This window comes from Aptenodytes patagonicus, chromosome 15, assembly GCF_965638725.1.
Source record: "Aptenodytes patagonicus chromosome 15, bAptPat1.pri.cur, whole genome shotgun sequence".
In the NCBI taxonomy this organism is placed as follows: Eukaryota; Metazoa; Chordata; class Aves; order Sphenisciformes; family Spheniscidae; genus Aptenodytes; species Aptenodytes patagonicus.
In genome coordinates, this window is record NC_134963.1 from 3,401,251 (window position 1) to 3,416,366 (window position 15,116).

Below are 15,116 nucleotides of genomic sequence, written 5' to 3' on the forward strand. Positions count from 1 at the left end.
GATTCAAGGCAAGTTCAAGAAATTGCTTCTGACTTCAGGCATTTTAATTAATTTATGAATGACAGAATAAGCTGGCTCATGTTGAAGGTGGCAATCCAAGGAACTAGAAAATGCATTTCATAAAGCTACATAGAAGGCTTTCCATTGTTTGGGAAGCTATGTTACATGATTCTACAGATTTTCATAGGTGTACCTTCATTCGAGGTTCTGGGAAGAAAGCCAGAAGTTTAATCCCATTTTGTAAGTGATTGGGGCCAAATTCTATTCCCAGAAAATTAAATGAGAGTTCTGTGATGGAGTTCAAAAGAATTGGGAATTGACCTCTATCTAATATCTTTCAGAATAATTTATTAAAACTATTTCACTTTTTCTGCTATTGCATTGGGGCAGACTCTGGGGCCAGAGGGGAAAAGCAGCTAAATAATGATTGAAATTCCAATTATGTTAGCTTTATGCTTAATTCATATTGCTCCTAAAAACAATTCAATGCACAAGTTCATGATGTTATAGAAAAGTGTTGCAGAAAGGACCATACCTGCAAAGATGTGCTAAATAAAAGAAAGAGCTTGAAAAAAATAATGCCCTGATCTCAGTAAGTCAACATATGAGACTAGGTCCAAACAAACCCTGCAGGACCAGGGCTACAGAGCGAGTTTAAACTCCCCCTTGTATTAGAACATGTCGTACAAGAAATGCTTAAAGGATGGAGCGAGTTTAATATTAAATAACAATTGTTCTAATACGTTACATAAGTGATTAATCCTGAGCTGTGCAATTCCACCCTGCTTTCCTGTTTAAACTCTCCTTGAGCAACTTCTTAAGCTTATTAGAACTCACTGCTTTATTGAATTTCTGCGATGAAGTATTTCATGTGATTAGACTTTTGTCTGGAACGCTGTCCATGGCAAAGTGTAGTTGTTCTGCCCAAGCAGCTTTGCCTGTGACACTCGCTTGAAAATCTCATTGATGCTTATGGAATCGTTCATACTTAGCAGGCAGCTAGGTATGAAACAAATGCTAATAGAATGTAAGTATATGGATTAAATTAGTACACAGCCAATATTGTTATACTGAATGGTTCCTTTAATGAACAGGCAACTCTCATTCTTTTAGATTAGTATTTTCAAGGTAGTTTTGAGGGATTAACATATTAAATTTCAACAGTGTTTTTAAGATAATGGGGCACCCAACTTCCTTGGGTACACGTAACAAACCCTCACTAAATTTTGTCTCTTAGATTTGTGTGCAAAGGAGAAGAGAAGAGAGTAAGAGGGTTGGGTTTTTCCAAGCTTTTTTCATTGTTTTGAAGAATTGCCAACCCTAAGTCAATTAAATGGTATTAGCTGCTTTAGCTGTCTCTCTTGGCTTGTCAATTAAAAAGAAGTATGAGACCACATGGTTTAGGAAGAAAGTAGAATTTCCATCATAGCATCTTCTAAAACAATTCTTTGGAAAACCTGTGCCAAGGAATAGTTCAAGCTTCTTTGTGAAAAGGGATAGACTGTGTTACTTGATGGCATTTCCAGACTTATTTTCTAACGTATTTTATTATTATACTTTATAATATTTTATTATATTTCAAACTCTAAATATAATGCATTAATGTAAATGCATTAATTTCTGCAGTCAAAATCTGGGGAGAAAGCTGACACCAGAGTGAACTGATTTCTGAGATAGCTGTCTAATGTTGTGGGATGGCAGTCTCTATCTCTGTTCTTTGACTACGGAGGTGGATTAGTTAAATAGGAAAAATCCACCCTTAACGGCCCTGCATCCTTCCAGTACACCAATAACCTTCCTCAGTTTTGACAGTAATACTTATGATGGAAATGTGTCCAAGTGTGGGGCTTATGGAAGAAATTCTGGTATCTAATTAAATTATTTATTGAAGTTTTCATAGAACGAGTAATGATTTGTCTTAATATCCACAGAGAAACTAAACAATATAGGTTAGCAGGGGTTTTTTTAGTTGCAATTGACAGGGAAGCCAAGGACAAAAATTTTCGTTTTTGAAAACTGACATTTTTCTTCAAGTTTTTTCCTAGGCTTGACAATATTAGTGTACTAATATTGGGATTTGATTTTTTTTTTTTTAAACACAAGCAAGTGCCATTTCATATATTTAACTAAACACCCTCAGTGGTCTTTGGACAATGTCTCTGAGTTTATGGAACTTGTTGTGTTATTCAGTCACGCAATAAAAAATCCCCATAGAAGATAGTGACATTAATGTCTGGTTTTCTGTCATTTGGTGTGCCAGCTGTCACCAGCTGCGCATAAAACAGAGACGCTCTACTTCAGAATTATTCCAGGATTCACCCTAATGATTAGGTTCCTTAAATTAGCATGTGCTGATTTATGACAGTGCCACATATCATTTAAGTGAGTTCATACCATCCTTATTTACCATCCTGTATTAATTTACAGCTTAGCTGTTCACTTCTCCAGAGTTTCTTGCAGCCTTCACTCAGAAAGGTTGATTGGGAGGTTTTTTTTCTCAGCTGTGGGAACATACATATATTCTTAAAGTTTACATTCAAAGAGGCATCTCTGTTCAAGGATGGGATTTCTGGTGAAAACCAGAGAGATCTGTGCTACATTGATAGAAAATTGGAGGCTGATGTGGACAGCCTCTATCTGAGGAAACCAGTCGGAATCAGGGACAGCATCACCTTAAATCTTGAGCGCTCATTTCTCAGATTGGCTTTTCCTGCCATCTATCCTTTCATCTACCCATCCCCAAAAACCTTTGAAAGGCCTTGGCTTTGCTGTAATGTGCAAAAGAAAGCTTTTTAAAAACTTCATTTTGTGAGAATGGAACCATTTGCCAATTAACTTTGCTCATGCTAGATAATGAGGATCTTGCTAAAGGCTGAGGTAAAGTCCTGCTCAGTGACGAGAAGGCATTATAATTGGGCCCATGGTAAGAAATGGAGCACATATGTGATGCTCAACTTCAAGCATTTGCTTACGTCCTCACTGAAGTTAGTAGTAGCACTACTAATATGACTCTCTCTTTGATCACGCTTAATTGCTTTGCTGAATCACATTTTTTAGACACATTGAAGATAATCACTTTGACCTATTCCAACCTTGGAATAGGTCCTTTTCGGAACTAGACTGCTAAATACATTGAAAACTAAAGGGCGGGGGCGGGGGGGGAATGAATTTTGAGAAAGTTTTTGTCTATTTAGACTCATCTGCCTGTAACCATGAAAAGCATCTATTTACACTCTCAGGTAGTTTTGTGTGAGTTATAACTGCCACAAAATGGGATATGTTTCATTTTTGTCACCATTCTAAGTGAGTCTACTAAAGCTAAGCTAAACAACTAAATCCTGATAAAGCTGGTTTTTGTGAGGAAATCTTGTCTATCAAGTTGAAATAAGTAGTAAAATAGCAGAGGAATATTTTTTCAAACCAAGTTTCAACAATATCTTATTTTCTTAGTTCAGAATGAAATATTTAGATTATAGCAAAATAAAGCGTATTTCAAATTGAACATACATTTAAATTTTTCAAAAGAAAATTCCAGTGACTCAATAACAAGCATTGAGAGGAATTTTATTAGGTTTGAGTTAAATACTTTTGGAATCTCCATGTTCTCCACAAAAAGAACTTTACCATACCTCTCCCCCTTTTTTTGGAGGGGAGGGCAGTTTCTGATCGCCCTATGAATCATCAATCTTCAGTAACTTTTTTCAATCAGGTTTCTGTACAATTAAAAAAAGGTCAGCATAACACAAATAAAATTTAGCGGTGTGACTGAACACAGTAGTGGCAACTCTAGCATAGCTCTACAAGTTGATGTTATTTTCAGAAAAAAAGTGGACTGACCACATCTTTTAGGAATATTGCTTACAATAGTGAAGTTGTTCCAGGACTCTGTCATTGCATTAGGTGCAGTCAAAACCAATTCTAAACAAAAGTTCATGTATACAAAGTTCTGTTTGGTGGAGGCTGTATTTGGACTGCCAACAGTCCAAAAAAAATAATAAATCTATGACTCATAATTATATTTTGGGCTCAGGCAATATGTACATACAAATCCTGATGGGGTGCTACGCAAATCCTTAGTGTATTGCTGTCTCTATGTGACTGCTGGTGACCATACATGCATTGATTCTTAATATACTCTGTTTATAAATTCCAGTTTCTAAATATACTGTGCTGTAGCGAAAAGCTTAAACAAAGCTTCTTGTTACAGCTCAATATATATTAGGTCAGCATATACAGTCTTCAAAATTATACTAGAAGTGAGAAATGATTTGTCCTTCATTCTTTAAATTAGCCTACTCAGACTACTGAATGTCCTCTGCCTTGATACAGTTTCCTTAGATGAAAAATCTTTGTATTTCCTTAGGGACATTTGGAACAAAGCAGTTAGTGCTGTCCACTTAGCAACACACAGTGTCATTGATTATAAATTGTGGGTGACACTTTATAAAGGAATTGCTTTGTGCTTCCATTTTCAAGAGTATATCAGCAGGAATGTGTGTGTGCGCTCATCTGTCTATATATTGATATTTATATAGACATACCTTTTTTTAAAAGGTACTTAATTGAACAACAGTAAAAAGCAAATCACTTAGAATGGAATTTTGATGTGCTACCAAGCATAATGTGTGAAACCCGTATTGTGTAAAGACTTTGCATATATTCATGCTTTTCTCCAAAGGTTTTTCTGGCTTCATTGCAAACCTAAAATGGTTCTGATGTTTTTTCAAGTTTGCATGGTTTTTCTGAGTAAAGCAGAACCTAATTACAAATGACCCTGAGCTTAATTGCAGTTGATTATTTCAGTGTTAGAAATCATGTGTCCAGCATGTTGCACCAAATTTAAAACAACTCCATAAAGAAGAAAACCTTATGTACTCTCACTTCTGCATAAAGATTTGGATAAAGTAGCACCTGAAAACAGGAATGGAAAAAGAACTGCTGCTTCTAAACCAATAAGGACTTTAAAGATTATGATTATCTTGTATATTTAAACTCCATAATTTATCAAAACTTCTGTCTCTGAAACTGGGAAAGGAGGGTTTGAACAAGGAGATATTTCTTCAGTTAGCTCAAAGGAAATTTCATTTTAATTGTCAAATGACTTTCTCTTTGACTAATTTAAATATTGGAAGGGGAAGATTGTAAAACAGGGGAAAAAAATTGCCGTCACTGTTTTCTTCAGAGTGTACAAATAATCTTGATTTGGACATCTTTTATCTTGCCCAAGCCCAAGTATTTAGTAAAAGAGCAAAGAAATAGGAGAAATTGTGGACTTATTATTTTTCATGCTCAGAGTAAACTCTTGATCTTCAATGTCCACTTCAGTTAAAGCTGAAAGAGCTAAAAGAGAATAACCAAAGTGTAAGTGAATGGCTTGCATGTTAGGGCAGTTCCAAAGCAGCCAAGTTTAACCTAAAATGTCCTAAGAAGTTATGCTTTCCTTTGAGTTCAGCACTGAAGTACTTATTCAATGGGACAGAAGCTGTCTACAGATGACATCTCTCAGGAGCAGGCAAGCTATTTGCCAAGCACTCTGCCTCTACCTTTGGGGCACTGAGCTTTCTGACTCCCATTGCCTCACAAGTGAGTTGAGTTCTCTCAGCATTGCTTGAAATGGGAGCACTAAATGGAGAACGTAAGCTACAGCAAGGATACATCTAGCTCTCTATTTCAGGTTTCTTAAAAGAAAACAGAAACAAGACTAATAGAAATATCTGTAGAATCATAGAATCATTAAGGCTGGAAAATACCTCTAAGATCATCGAGTCCAACTGTCGACCCAACACCACCATGCCCACTAAACCATGTCCCTAAGCGCCTCATCTACACGTCTTTTAAACACCTCCAGGGATGGTGACTCCACCACTTCCCTGGGCAGCCTGTTCCAATGTTTAACCACTCTTTCAGTAAAGAAATTTTTCCTCACGTCCAATCTAAACCTCCCCTGGTGCAACTTGAGGCCATTTCCTCTTGTCCTATCGCTTGTTACTTGGGAGAAGAGACTGACACCCACCTTGCTACAACCTCCTTTCAGGTGGTTGTAGAGCGATGAGGTCTCCCTTCAGCCTCCTCTTCTCCAGGCTAAACAACCCCAGTTCCCTCAGCCGCTCCTCATCAGACTTGTGCTCCAGACCCTTCACCAGCCTCGTTGCCCTTCTCTGGACACGCTCCAGCACCTCGATGTCCTTCTTGTAGTGAGGGGCCCAAAACTGAACACAGTATTCGAGGTGCGGCCTCACCAGTGCCGAGTACAGGGGCACGATCACTTCCCTCCTCCTGCTGGCCACACTATTTCTGATACAGGCCAGGATGCCATTGGCCTTCTTGGCCACCTGGGCACACTGCTGGCTCGTGTTCAGCCGGCTGTCGACCAACACCCCCAGGTCCTTTTCCGACAGGCAGCTTTCCAGCCACTCTTCCCAAAGCCTGTAGCATTGCATGGGGTTGTTGTAGTTTCTTAAGAAGAAGTTTCTTAAGAAGAAGAAAAGGAGACAGGGCTACCCCTGGGATTAAGCTCAGGATTGAGGAGGAAACAATCCTGTGATTCTTGGTTCATGTGAGTACCTGCTTGAGAGCTATGCTCAGTTGGAGCCTGAACTCTTAGTTTGCTAACTTGCTGTGAGGCCTTGGCATACTCATTCCTGATAGAATAAATGGATGCCTCTTCTCTGGAACAGCACTGTATCCTTCAGGTGTGAAGTTATGAAGGTATAGAGTGATTACAGCCTTCTAACGAAGGATCCAGAGATGATTTGGTTCTTGAAAGCAGGATGAGGAAGACCTAGATTGACTCATTTCCTTCCTGAGTCAATTTTCACAAGAGTTTGAGCACTGTCTTCTTCCCCAGCTAAGCGGGGATGATGGTAGAATTAACATTTGGTCCTGTAGATTACTCTCTCCAAAATACTGGCAACTTTCATGTTCACAGGGGAAGATGAATGCAATATCATTATCCTTAGCCATGTTGCTGTCTTGTGAGAACTGATTGACATCCCTCAATGTTGCTTGCTACCTGAATAGCAAGGAGACTGCTTTTCTTCCAGCAGAACGTGACAGCTGAGTGTTTTTATCTAATAGGGCCCCATAGGCCACAGGGTCTCGGGACAGAAGAGGTACCAAAGGCTCTATCTGCTTATGTATTTAGTTCTAAAAGAGGGAAGGTCACCTAGCCGTAACTCATAGAAAAAAAAACTCAGTTTGCCTGTTATTTGACAATTTCTTCCCATTAACCATAAGTCTGCAAAATCACACTGGTGTAACAGGTGCGTTCTACCTTGACAGCCAAGTCGTAATGCACCAACACTGAATGAAGTCCAAACTACTACCCAGTCACTGAATATGCTGAGCACGTGCATGAGGAACATCCTATTCCATCTCCTGAATGTCAGCTGGGAGTCCTGATTGATGCTATTTCACTGAAACTCCCTTGAGGCTTTTCACTTGGGGAAGCTGTTATGCAAACATCAAGTAAAAGTAGTTACAGCCATAGTCAGCTGAACGCCCAAGAGCCCTTTCAGGAAATCTGGGTTTCCAAATTCTGGGGGCATTCAGATCCTGCAGATGTTGATATAGTGATCCCAACTAAAACATAAATGGATGATGACAAGGAGAGAAGAGGCAGAGGTAACTATATTTGTTGTGGATGGAGAGGAAGATCGACTTCTGATTTGAAATAGATCAGTTAGAAAGTGAATGCATAGCAACAGAAAGAACCTCCACTAAATTTACCAGCAACATAAAATGGTGTGACTTTTGTGTGTATGCCAGTCATCTTTTTAGTCTCACTGCTAGTGAGACATTCACTGCTTTGTTTAGTACCTCAGCACTTAGCAGGAAAAAAAAAAATCAGAATATTTATATGCTGAGTGGGAGGAAATGACCCTTAAAAGTTACTATAACCATAACTTCAGCACAACTGTGAAGATTGTAAATAATAATGTGAAGTGTTTTCCCTCTTGATCATCTAAGGGACTTATATGATTTCAGCACTATTCTGCATTTCCTTTCATCTTGGACTTCTCAGTTTTGGAGTAGTCTTGATTCCTAGAGTGGATTAAAGTATACAGTGAGATATGCCACATTCATACTTGTATCACAGCAGGCCATAGTGGCCACTTCTTGGTAACTCTTGCATTGATTTCGGAGTGCACAATGTATGGTGATTAATACAGTAATTTTCAATCAATTAATTATTTGTTGATAAATTGTTCTTAATCTGTAGGTGGAAAAAATGCCAAGTAGTGTAGGCTCACTTCCTATGCCCAATTTCTCCTGTGCTCTCAGCAGAATGTTGATGGGATGGTCAGGAAAAGAGATGAACAAACTGTGATTGCAATATGAGTAAGAAGAATTATATTTTCATAACAACTAGTTTGAGTCCTTGGGCACAGAAAGGGTGAGAGTAGCTCTCTCATTAAGAGCTTATTATCTATGGACATAAAAACTAGGAGAAAGACAGAGGCAGGCAAAAAAATGTGAAGCACCTTTGTTTTCTGATGCTTAGTGCCCAGAAAGCAGATCCAAGCTTTGCAGTCACAATAGTTTTTCTGTCTGCAGACAGAGCTGTCAAATTATGTGAAAGGTTGCTCATGAGAAAATATAAGTGAGAGCATAATGACATGAAGGTAAAAACCATTTTCCATTTTAAAAAAAAAAAGTCACTAGCAGCATAGAATTAGAACTATACATATTTTAGTTTTGACTTGTGCATTCTCTTTTGGCACAGTTTAAATAAAATTTAGTAGAAAAGCAATATTTCATTTAATTCATTTAAGTCTTATTGCTTCAAAACTTACTTTCAAAGGTTCTGTAGCAATAACGTGACTATTTTTTGTATACTCTATGTGAGAGTTATCTGTGCATTAGATAATAATTCTAAACATGTCCAACATTTTAACCTTTCCCTTTTTATATACAAACTGGCGAGAGAAATTTCTGTGCCGTAGAAAAAGATGATACATACATCAAAGGAGCATGCTTAAGTGAAATTTTTTTCAGTGTCTTTATTGTCTGAGATGATACCTGATATGCAAGCTTGAGCTTTGTGTTATACATTAGGGAAGGACAACTTTTGAAAAGATGCCATGCAAACAATTTCTGAAAAATATTCTGGGCACTTCCACTTAAAATTCTTAACATGTTTAACGTAAGAGGTTCTTCCATTCTACTAGAAAACAATATTTCACATTGAATCTGAAGTGTGTGGTTGTTGCTGTGATTTTTATATATTCAGTGATTTTATTTTTACTGGTCATTTTGTTATTACATATTGCAGTAAAATTTAAGCTATATTTGCTAATATTGTTGCTTTTGTCAGAGGTGTGAAGATATGAGATCTCTAATGTCAGAACAACACACTGGGCTAGTTGCTTAGGTAAACCAAAAAACATGCAATCAGAATAATTGAATTTATACTGTGTCATGAAAAGCACACACTATATGGAAATTTAAGCCTAGTATGTTTATTCATGACTTGCCAGATTTATTTAGTTATTTAACTGCAGTAGAGAAACTATTAGCAACCCTTTCAGTAAGGGATAATCCCAGTTCTCAACCTAAGAGAACAAAGACATTTTTTTCCTCCTTATAGACAAAGAACCACCAGTATAGACTGGTGTTCTTGGACTCCTGAGAAGCCTGTAGTAGGACTGGGGAAAGCATTTAACTACAGTTTAATGCTTGAACCATAGGACAACTGCTTCAAGAATAGGAGTACGCAGTGCATGTCCCTAGTGAGCCGGTCTGATCTAATCCAGCCATCTCCACAACACCTCCTTGGTCTAGTCCTGCCTCCACGGAAGTCTAGAGAATAAATGCTTCTATACAAAGTTTAGCTTGGTAGCCAGAACCATCTGTGGAAGAAAACTGGGTATATTAAAATAGGCCAGAGTACTGTACAGTCAGACAGGTAAATGATGTATCTGAACCATAGTGAACTCCAAGTGCTTGTTCATTTAACCACTAAAATTGCATCCATACTAGAAAGATTTCACAGCTTTAATTATGTTTTTGGATTAATTAAAGCAGTAAAACTCTCTAACTTAGATGAGCCCTTGTTCGTCTCACTTCTCTGCTTCCAGCATACAGTCGATCAGATTTGCAGTGGAATTTAGACGCCCTTATTTTGTCATTTTGCGTACAGTTTAGTCGGGCTCCTAATGACTTCACCCAGTCTTGTGTTAACTTTTGCCTTGCCATTTTCACTTCATGACTGCACACTCGTTATAAATCAGCTCACACTACAGCTCTTCTCGGAAGCACATTTTCTTAGGCTCTGTGGCTTTCAGGCATGGAGGGGTTTTATTAGCAAATTTGGTACAGTACAATCAGCATTACACTTGAAATGGTCTTATTTATCCTCTGATTATGACCCCTAGATGTCTGGTATGCAAACAGGTGCTCAGATACCTCTTCTACTGTAACAGAATTTGCATTCTGTCCACACCAGCAACTTTACTGAGGCAATGAATATGATAGATGGTTCTAACATGTAGGGCCAGTGGTGTCAGCATATTTAGAATGGCTTCTTTTTTCCAGTCTTTTTTTTTTCTTCTTCTTCTTTTGGCCCAAATATGGAGGTTTTGAAAAAGATAACAAGGATCAGATGGGTAGATAAAAGATGAGAGAGTGCAAGATAGAAAAGGACAGTAATGCATACTATACATATGAAGAGGTAGTAGAAGAGATATATGAAGTGGTAACGTAGCATGTATTCACTCATCTTCAGTGGGCTGATGTTTTCCACACTTGCCATCATACTTAAAGGCCCTGTCCAGTTAGGAGCATGTGAAATAACATTTTCGCTGCACCCTGTTGTATCAGTTGAGTAGCATAAAATTGTTTTTCAGGTCATGGCTTGGTACTGAAGCAGTGTCTGTGCCTCTCTGGAAAGGCTTCCAATTTCCATAAAAGATAGCCATTGGAGTAGGAATGGCAACCCCAAGAGTTCTAAGTTTATGATTAAGGTCTACAAATCATAAAACTGGATTAAAATCAGAAAAATTTAAAATTAATAATTCTCTTTTACTTGGACCTTTGGGACACATATTTTGATAACTTTAAATATTTTCTCTACCATCATGAAAACTTTCATCTTTCCTTTCACTTCTTTAAAAAGTAAAATTAATATATTCACAAAATACTCTGTTTGGAGACTTAAATTACAACAGGCTTCCTCTTAAGTCACAAAACTGTGCAAAAACATTGAAGCATTATAACAGTTTTAAAAACTTTTAACAGTAGAACTTGTACTATGAAGTAATACCAATCAAAATAAGTATTTCTACAATTTAATGGTACAAAATGAGCTAGTTTGAAACCTGAAATTATTGGCCTAACTCTAATCTTGCTTTTGTGCTGTGTGACAATGGAAGAGTCAAACGGAACTCTGCCCTCTGGTTTTGTGCTGCTAATGAAAACCTGTGGACTTCTTCGTAATGAGTTATAAAGCTTATGCACATGCTGGTTTATGGTATAGTTCCTAAGGCTATACTGGGTCACTGAAGTGTTTAATGTATGCATATGTTTGTCTGATTTAATAACAATCTGCTGAGAAATAAATAAGAAGGTGAGACCCTGGATGGTTATAGACCTTCACAGGGAAGTACTGTTGGATTAACAATTTACTGTACTTAGTTTAGTTGCAGTTGCTGATTGTGTGATTGTCACTTAGTAAAAATGCAAGGGAAAATATCATTTAAATCATGTATTGATTATTAAAAAAAAACAAACCGCCAACAACAACAACAAACCCCACTCCCTGGTAAATATATTTGGATTTAAAAGACAGTGCATTAATTATTCATCCATCTATGCCTCGCCAGACCCAGAAGAATCATAACTGACTTGCAGGATACAGCAGCTCAGGCCTTTTGCCTCCTTGGAGAGCTCCACAGATTTCTCCCTGGGAAAGATGCAATAACAGAAAGCACTCAGAGGCAAAGTTAATCCTGTGAGCAGGCGAGTGAACCCATACCATATTCAGGTTTTCATTACAAACTGTTTCCCTCAGTTAGAAACATACATGGCTGGTGTTGCTGGCGGGAGTTAAAGGTACTACAATATTGCAATTTCAACCAGCAAAAATGAAGAGTGGCTCCAGCCACGTCACTTCCACAAGATCTGCAAAAATGTGCAATAGCTAGGGGGTTTTTTTAATAGCAGAGTCCCCAATATTGATGACACACAGGACTAAAATGTGGGAAATCTTTCTGATTACAAGAAGGTGAACAGTCTTGTATCGGCATTAAATGGACTTTAGAGGCAATGAGTACTATTTTTAGGCTTGAGTTCATAAACAGAATGGGACAAAAGGTCAGTCTGGCACATATGGCTCATTGACTGTTAAGCCGTACAAAGAACCTTGTAATAGCTGGGTTTTGTAATAACTGAAAAACCAATGGATGAGTGGGTACAGAGAATTAACTTCATAATCTGAATGTTGCATTTGAATGTTATTGAAAACAATTATAATTATTTGAATCACTAAACTATATTTACATGTTTTGAGTTTTCCCTTTGGGATAGTTCCCTGGTTTTCTATCACACATCACTGGCTGGTAGATATTAGGCTGCAGTTAATAGTTTTGCATTACATGGCAATAGTACTTCGAGTACCTGAATGTAGCAGCAGCAAAACATATCATGGGTTGTAGCTGTGGTCAAATCAATACATTCATACGAAATGAGGAGAAAATTAATGTTGTACTGTGAATAGTTCTGGTTAGAAAAACATCTCTTGTAAGAAGGAGCAGACTTAATAGTCTGCAGCAAAAACACAGAGGTAAAGAAGCATTGTGACACTATAAAGAACGTAAGGGAGCTTTGGTATGCTACCAAAATCCCCTGTATCCCTATAAGGAGAAACAGGATTTACTCCATGACGTGCTCTTCTTTAAGGAAATAGAATAACACCTATAAATAAATAAACATCTAGGGGAGAACGAGCCAAGCAACAAAATCTGGGTCGGAGTCAGCCTTTTTGTAATCATCTCTCTGCCTCCTGGACGGGAACTAAGCCTGATGGGGAAAAACAAGAGGGGAGGCAAGCTGCCCGCAGCCGAAGGCACTGACGTCTGACTGCAGGGAGCTTGCCAAAGGCTGGCAAAGCTCTGAGTTTCTGTGGAAAGCACTACCCATGGCCAATTCCTTTAAGGACAAGGGATACTTGTGATTTATGGGCTCATTTCTCCAGGTGGAAGGGATGTAGCAAGCTACAAGACAGACAGAGGGATCAATGAGGATAGGAGAGGCTATTTGTGCAGCAGACTGAGAGGTGACCTGGGTGAAAAGCCTGGGAAGTGGCTGCTGATAGAGGGGAGAACCTTCAGCTCTCGTGCGAAGTGAACTCTTCTTCACTTGCAGGTGGAGACTCTGGGAATGTGAGGCTGCAAAACAAAAACCCATATGGGAAGATTAACTGGGCATCACTGCTTCCCTTAACAGATTCAATCCAAGAAATAGAAACGCTACCTGAGATACTGGGGGCTAACAGTAACACTTAAATATCAAAACCAGTGTGAACTGAAAGATGAAATACTGTGCAGCAGTGCTTGCTGTGAGAGGACAAACTGCTACAAGTATCTTCATTTGTGCCTTGCCTTTCTTTTGCTGACACGTGTGACCATAATGTCTTTTGACATATACTTTTTTGTTTGATATCTTTATTTTAAGTTTCATGCAGGTTTTTTTTATCACTGGGAACAGATTTTCTCTCGCTACAAACAGAAAGAAGGCTGTGTTGAGCTCAGGTGTGATAACAGGCTGCTGTTTCTGACAGGGCAAAACCTTGAGCAGATTTTTGTAACTGCTTTAGCAAGGACTTCGCAGGGTAGACCTTGCAGCTGTAGTAGGAAACATTTGTTTCCTCAGTAGTGTGATGGATGGCTATCAACAGTGGACCCCTGTAAACTAAGAAAACTGTTCTTCCTCATGCCGCAATCATCAGAGCACTCCAAGGTAGGACTCTGCTGCCTTAATTTAGACATCCGCAGTACAGACATCTCTAGCTGAGCTGGGCATACAGAGTACTTTTATAGTCCATGGAGAGAAATAGGGAATGATTTGTCTTATTCTACAGTAAATGTCTAAAGTGCCATATAAGTTATGCTTTAGAAATGCCTATGTCTCTCCAAGGACTATTAAGATGTTGTAGATAACTAGTTGAAGACTTCTGAATTTACCCATCTATAGGCAGGTGAGATGAGAGCCTTTCCCTGGCCTTCAAGTGAAACAGCGAGACAACTGCTGACAGGCGCTGGCGCTGCAGACAGCATCTAAGCCGCGTGTGCCCGGCTGTTGCCATCTCAACGCTGCCCCTTCCCGCAAGGTCCTTTCCTGCATTTTCTCTTTCAGCTTCCCTGCAGGTCACTACCTCTGGGCCTGCTGCCCCTCACGTAGCACGTGGCGCAGCTTTCGGTCTCCCGGAGGGAGCCTGTATGTAGGGAAGTTGCTTGCTACCCCTTCAGGGCCCCTGTTTACCTGCTTTAACCCAATGATTTGTACCCCGTATCCCCAGACCATGCATAAGGGAGCATCCATAGGATGTGACTGGATTTTCAGGATTTGATTGTTCTCAGTATACTTTTACCTACCAGGCTTTTAATAAATTCAGATAACTGCACAGTATTTAGCTCAAATCCAAACCTAGCAGAAAAGGACATCTTCCTTCTCATGGCCTAGCCTTAGGCTGCTCTGTTTCCATCTCAGTCCCAGGGTGTTTCTCTAAAGTTTATTTATAGAGGAGACAAGTGCTGAGCTTGGTTTTCTGTTTCCTTGCACCACACAGTCATTTACACTAATGAGAACAGGATTCCAATGGCTCCATAGTCAAAATGAGGTCTCAAGACAGAAATTATGGGCCAGATTAAGTTCTAATTTGCATTTAATTCTGGATGAATTGCCCCTCCTTCTCTTTTCACTCATACCAGCTCTGTTTCAATGTTGCTTTAGGGTTTCCTCTGTCCTGCTTTTGTGTTGTGGATTTCTTCCGTGATTGCAATGTGATTTCAATAATATCCGTAATTGCTCAAGTTTCAGTAGCTAACCATGTTAATTGAGGAGCTGGACAGATGGCTCAAGCATCTGATATTGAGCTTACTGTGCTGAAACGATGTAGC